Source organism: Rattus rattus, chromosome 6 (genome assembly GCF_011064425.1).
Source record: "Rattus rattus isolate New Zealand chromosome 6, Rrattus_CSIRO_v1, whole genome shotgun sequence".
NCBI lineage: Eukaryota > Metazoa > Chordata > Mammalia > Rodentia > Muridae > Rattus > Rattus rattus.
In genome coordinates this window covers 28,827,865-28,834,697 of record NC_046159.1, presented here as the reverse complement: position 1 = coordinate 28,834,697, position 6,833 = coordinate 28,827,865, and the positions used below count along the sequence as shown (strand labels likewise).

The following is a 6,833-nucleotide window of genomic DNA, read 5'->3' as shown; positions in this document are numbered from 1 at the left end:
TTGGGTAAATGGATGGCCTCGAGAAGACTTATGATTTCCTCTTTATTTTTGATCTCCTTTTCCCCCCGACATCAATAGCCCCCTCTGTTTGTAGATGGCTCCATGTACATGGGCAGTGGCAAAGGCATAACAGCTGTCCATATAGATATTGACACAGTTCCTGCTGGCCAGCCGCAAAGCTCTTGGAGCAGAGGTGCCCTCCGGCAGGCTGCTAGCCCAGACAGTCCTTTTCCCATCTACCACCGCTGCCCCAGCCATCCTCTTACCCTCCACCATGAAACTGCTACCGTCCGTGAACCAGTTAGGGCACCCCGGCCATGGCTGGTCAGTCAAGTCCTTCCGGGTGCTGGTTTCTTCTGCCAGTATGTCTTGGCAATCATGGATGGGAGCTCATTCCTCTGCTTCTGGTAGCAAGGTGGCAGGGTTCAGAATGGCTGGCGGGGGCAAAGGCCACTCGATCTGTCAATAACAAGTTCTAATAGTGGGTCATGGAGGCACTGGTCATCCAGTGATCTGGGGGCTGCCGGATTATGCTTTCCAGGGCATGCGGGGCCACAACCGTGACTCTCTGGCCTCGAGTCAACTTGTCAGAGTCTTTTACTAAGACAGCCACTTCGGCAATCGCCTTTAGGCAAGATGGCCATCCCGAAGCCACTGGGTCCAATTTCTTAGATAGGTAGGCTACTGGCCTCTTTCTTCTCTTCCTTTGTTGCCCAGGTACCCTCTCTGTCTAACTCTCTCTCTCTTATCCTCCACTACAGCCGCCAGGATCTTGGTCAATCTCCTGTCTCTTTCTCTGTCCCTTTTGTCTTCTCTTTTTTCTCTCTCTCTCTTTTCTCTCTCCATCCTTTCTTCCTGTCTCTCTCCTATGATACACTTTCTCCGCTTCCTTTACTAAGTCCTGCAGGGTATAATCCTGCAGTCTCTCTATTCTCTGGAGTTTCTTTCTAATATCAGGGGCCGACTGACCTATAAAGGCCATGGCTACCGCTGTCGCCTGACTCTTGGCCGTGGGGTCAAATGGGGTATACCTTCTGTAGGCCTCCATCAGGCACTCAAGAAACACTGAAGGGGGCTCAGCAGGCCCCTGCATCACCTCTCTTACCTTGGACAAATTAGTGGGGTACCGTGCTGCCCCTTTGAGACCTGCTACCAGAGCCCGGCGACAGACGGTTGACTGCTCCCTACCTTTGGCTGTGTTGTAGTCCCAGTTCGGGCGGTTCAGGGGAAATCCGGCATCAGTCTCATTGGGGAGGTGGGTAGGTACGCCTTCATACCTGGGGACATTTTTCCTGGCTTCCAGCAAGATCCTCTCCTCCTCTTCAGTAGTGAAAAGGACCTGTAACAATTGCTGGCAGTCATCCCACGTAGGCTGGTGGGAAAACATGAGGGATTCCAGAAGGCTTGTAAGGCCGGCTGGGTTCTCAGAGAGAGAGGGATAGTCTTCCAGTTATAAAGATCAGCTGATGAAAAAGGCCAATACTGTAAGGGTTGGATCCTAGGGGGGCCCACAGGTGGCCCAAACGACCGCAACGGGAGGGTGGTGGGCGAGTCAGGCCCTTCAGGGTTCTGAGCCCTCCTGCTGTGGGTTCCAGCCACCGCCAGTCCCCTTGCCAGGGCACTGGCACCAGCATCATCGAGGCCCTGGGGGTATGGGGGAGGCATGGGAGCTGGCCAATCGGGCAGCTCCTCAATCTTGGGGTAAATCTTGGGTGGAGGGGCTGAGGGTCCCTCTGTGGGACTCAGGGTCTCTACTTTTCTTGTTATCACCTGCCTCTCGGGCGGCCAGTACCCTGGGTTCCAGTTTCTTACCCGGGGTCTGACCCACAGTGGAGGATTCAAGGCCAAATCCTCCCAGACCAGAATGTAAGGTTGTTGGTCAGGGTGTTCTCCGGCCCCTCTTGAAATACTATGGCCTTGACGTTGCTAATGGTGGCTATATCAAAAGTTCCTATAGTGGGTCATCCTACCTCAAAAGTCGGCCATTCAGAGGTACAGAAAGTCTGCCATGGTCCCTTCCTGACCTCCACCGACAAATTGTGGGCTCTAGTTTTCACTTCGGCCCAATGATCCAGGGTGAGGGAAAGCGGGTGGATACCTTTTGTCCCATCCCCGCCTCAAAATACAGAAAACAAGACAAAATAACTAGGAGAGACAAAAACACTAAGGCGCCGAGACAAAGCCTTGGGGGCGGCGCTCAAACAAGAAACTGAAAGCAACTTCACTCGTGAGTCTTTCCGACGAGGAGCAGACGCTCCTCTCGAGGCACAAAAAGGACCGAAGTAGGAGGATTCCACGTCTCCCACACGCCTTGTTCCTTAGGGAAGGATTCCACGTCTTCCCTCTCATCTGGGGCGGATTCCACGTCACCCCACGGGGAGGATTCCATGTCTCCCCAATCCTCCCAGAGGCGTCCCTCCAGGGCCACAGCCTGCGAGTCCGCTCCCCGCAGCCACCGGCGTCCTCATGGTCCCCTGGGCAGCTGCTCCTTGGCTCCTACCTGGAGCCCCTCTATGGTCGTCCCAGAAAATACCACAGAAGAAGGCCACCAATAACAACACTCAAGACTAACACCACAACACTGAGGACACAAAAGCAACACACTGAACACATAAAACTGAAACAGCTTCCGAACTTCCAGAGAGTCTCTGTCACATGGGGCGTTCGCTCGAATCCCGGACGAGCCCCCAAATGTTCAGTCCGGCTTCCTCAGCCTCACTCAATTCGGGAAGGAGCGGCGCCCAAGAATGACAAGAGACTGAGTTCGATGCAAAAAGCAACAAGCTGTATTCGGGCAGAGCTCTGGGTCAATACGTACCTCTCGCAGGAGGCAGAGGGATTGGCCCCGAACCACAAAAGCACAGAGTTTATATAGGGTTTTGGATAAGGAGCGGGAAAAGGATGGCGGGGCGATACATGATTGGTCCCCGAGCTTATTCAAAACTTAAGCAAGTTTTGAGCGGGCAAAAGGGATATCTGGGGTCCCACAGATGTTCTTTGTGGCTTTTCTCGGAACTCTGGTTACAGGGTGGAGGAGGTCGTTTGCTCCCTTTGAGTACAGCTATCTGATCTCATGACGCCTCTGAGTTCCTGGAACACAAACTTCCCGGTGCATGGGTCATGTAAGAGTTAACTTGTACGGACTGAAAGCCTGGTTCAGGCCTTGAGTGGGTGGGCGACAGGGACAAGTTTTTGAACATTTCACAGGTAGTTCATCCCCATGTGTCAAAATAAAAACATTCCAGGAACAAGTAGTATGTTTTAAATTATATTTATTGTTGTTCATTATTCAGGGTGGTCCCATTACTGTTCTAGAGGTGGGAAAGGCTTGCAAGGCAAGGCTTCTGCCACGGACTTACACCTCTGCCACTTTAGCTTGCCTTTTATGTTTCTATGATTCGAGCTTTGTTCCTTCCTGTTTTCTTTGTCTGCTCTCCTTTTATTTCCCCCTTGAGATTTTTGTTTGTTTGCCAGGCTGTCCTCAGCCTTGCAGTCCTACTGTGTCAGCCTCCTAAATAGCTGGAGGGATTTTCGTTCTCTTCTCTTTTCGGTGTTTTTGAGACAGGGTTTCTCTGTGTAGCCCTGGTTGTCCTGGAACTCGCTTTGTAGACCATGATGGACTCAAACTTAGAGATCCATCACCGGCTGGGATTAAAGTCAGACACCCTTATATTCAACTTGATTTTAGTTTTGTATACCCTTATTGTTTTCCAAAACTGCTCTTTGTATATGGAAGCACAGAAACACTGATGAGTCTCATGCATAAGGACAGCAACAGTCCATAGCTCATGATCTTTGGTAATATTTTCCCCAAGTCTTCAGAAGAGAGTGAGAACTTCTCAGAAGACTACCCTGTTCCCCAGACTCTGCTGGTAGCTAGGTGCACTGCCTGTTTGTAAGGGCCACTGGAGACCTTTAGGAGTCAAGAGAAGCAGTTTATCCCTGCAGGGTACACAAATGACCTGCAAATGAGTTAGCTGCAAGGAGGCCCCTGAGTTTAGACAACAAGTGAAGGAGAAAGAGCTGTTTTGAAGTTTGTCTGAGGATTCCAGAGGAAGAGTAGTGCAAAACCACTGTTAACATGCTTCCATACAGCCTTCTAGAGCTTAAAAGGGGATTACTTATTTTATGCATATGAGTATTTTGCCTCATATATATTTGTGTACCATGTGTGTATGCTTGGTGCCCACAGAGGCCAGCAAAGGCCATTGGGTCCTCTGGAGCCAGAACTACAGATGGTTGTGAGCCACTACATGGGTGTATGGGTGTTGGGAACTGAACTGAGGTCCTCTGCAGGTTCTCTAAACTCCCAGTCCATCTCTCTACTCTGTAGCCTTAGCCTCCCTCTAGAACACACTGACACACAACTTAATCATAAGGCTATGATACAACAATCTAGAAAAATATACAACTGAATACTCTTTTTTAAAAGTTAGTGAAGGGGTTGGGGATTTAGCTCAGTGGTAGAGCGCTTGCCTAGCAAGTGCAAGGCCCTGTTGGTCCCCAGCTCGAAAAAAAAAAAAAAAAAAAAAAGAAAAAAATTAAAAGTTAGCAGAGTGGAAGCCATACCAGCTATGGTATTGCACACCTTTGATCCTAGCCCTTGGGAGGCAGAGGCAGGCAGGTCTCTGAGTTCCAGGACAGCCAGGTCTACAGAGTAAGCCAGGGTTACACAGAGAAACTCTGTCTCAACACGCACCCCCCCAAAAAAAAATCATGGTGTCATGGTCATCCTCATCTACATAGAAAGTTGGGTCCAGCCTGGGCTACATGAAACCTGTCTCAAACAAAGACAACACCTTACCAGCTCAGAAGGCTTCAGTACTTCAAGACAGGCATAAAATCAATACTTGTCACCTCTTAGGAGCACGGCTGGGAGAACTCTGTGAAGTTGGTGCTGGCACCGGAAGTTCCTGCGCTTCAGCTGAGGAAGTGGAAGCCGGTGGAGCATGAGTCTGGGGACAACTTGAGCTACATCCGCTAAAGCCTGTAGAAAAAAAAAAAAAAAAAAAACAAAAAAAAAAACGGAGGGAGGAAATTAAGTGGAGACAGAGGAGGACACTCCCTAGCTTGTCAGTGAGCCCCAGCTGCTGAAGCGTGGGGTATGTCAGCTAGTTAGCACCGGTACTGACCTTTCCTTTATCTGTTACGGTTTCAAGGGAGAAACACCCACAGGAAATGTATGCAATGGGCTGCTATAGTGATTTGTCCTTACACAACGGAGGAGCAGGCACGGAAGCTTTCTGAGTTTGGTAGTGGGGTGTGTAGAAGGCGGGCCTCCTACACCAAGTGACTCAATCCCCTGCCCTGCGTTTCCAAGGAGTGGGTGTGAAGGGAGGGGGGACACCAGGCGCCAAAACTATAGTTAGAGAATGGCAACTGCTTCAGGCCACAGACAACAATGTGCTGGTCCTCCAAATGTTGCCCAATCTCTGAATCCCCATCCCCAGCAGGGGTGTTGTGGTTTAGGAAATGCTCTGTAGAAAGCAGACATAGTGACTTTGCAACATCTAGGGATGTTCTGTGGGCAGCCGGCATTCTGTTATGCTTCTGAGGAAAGTTGGTTTTGTCCGCAGGAGGCTCCAGTCCTATCTATTTGATTTGGCTGAGTTCCCCCCTGTCCCACCCCTATCCCCCACCCACATCCCTCCCTAATTCAGGTCACCCATCAATGTCACCTGTGTTCCTCAGTCTCTTTCTAGCTTATTTCCTGAGATAGTCGATCGCTGAACTTGAGCTCCTGGGCTTCAGCTAGACTGGCCGGCCAGGAAGCCCATGTTTCCCATCTCCAAAGCCCCATGTCTGGGATGTGGAAATTCACTGGGCCACTTTTTTTTTTTTTTTTTTTTTTTCTATTTTTCGAGCTGGGGACTCAGGACCTTGTGCTTGCTAGGGCAAGCACTGACTGAGCTAATCCCCAACCCCTGGGCCTTTTTAAGTGCTTGCTGGGGATCCAAACTGAGGCCCTCGTGCTTGAGCAACTAACTCTATATTCTGAGCCACCACCCTAGGCTTCTCTGGCTTGCTTGTCTTTTTGCTGTTGTTGTTGGTACCGTGGCCTAGTTGAATCTTTTACCATTCCCAACCCTCTTTTTTTTTTTCTTTCCTCAACAAAATTTATTTTGAGCCAGAATCTCAAGATAAGAGCCCTGACACACCTAGTACTTGGTAGGTAGACCAGGCTGGTCTCCTACCTGCTTTTGCCTCCAGAGTGCTGGCATTAAAGGCATGTGCCACCAGACCTAGCTAATTTGCTTCTTTGAGATAGAGTACGTAGTCCTGCCTGGTCTGGAATTAACTATGTGGACCAAGCCGGCCTCAAACTCACCAAGATTTGCTTGCTTCGTGCTTTTTATTCTATTATTATTTTATTTTTGCAAGGCAGTGTCTCACTAAACTGCCAAAGCGGTTTGGAATTCACTCTGTAATCCAGGCAGCCTGGGATTATCAGCAGGTCCAATGTATGTTTGTATGTATTATGCATGTATATGTATAATATAGGTGTACACGTGATATATATATATATATGTATGTATGGTATATGTGTGTATGTATGATGTATGTATGTATGATGTATACATGTATGCATTTTGTTCTGCAGATTGTCATTCTGTTGCATCTGCCTCCTCAGTTCTGGGATCAACCCTGACCCTTCTCTCATTGTCACATATACCAAACTACTTTGTTTAACTAATCATTAATTTAAAGCTATCTCTGACTTTCTTCCTCTCTGTTGTGGATCAGAAAACTCCAAGGTCGACATTATCAAAAGCATCATTACAAAGATGTAACAGTAACACTTCTGCAGACAGTCCTCACCCCAAGGACAAAGG

General features: G+C 49.1%; 1 pseudogene; it reads right to left on the bottom strand.

Annotated features, from left to right (window-relative positions):
- Window positions 1-475: 475 nt before the first annotated feature.
- LOC116903957 lies at window positions 476-2,389 on the bottom strand (annotated as a pseudogene).
- Window positions 2,390-6,833: the final 4,444 nt, after the last annotated feature.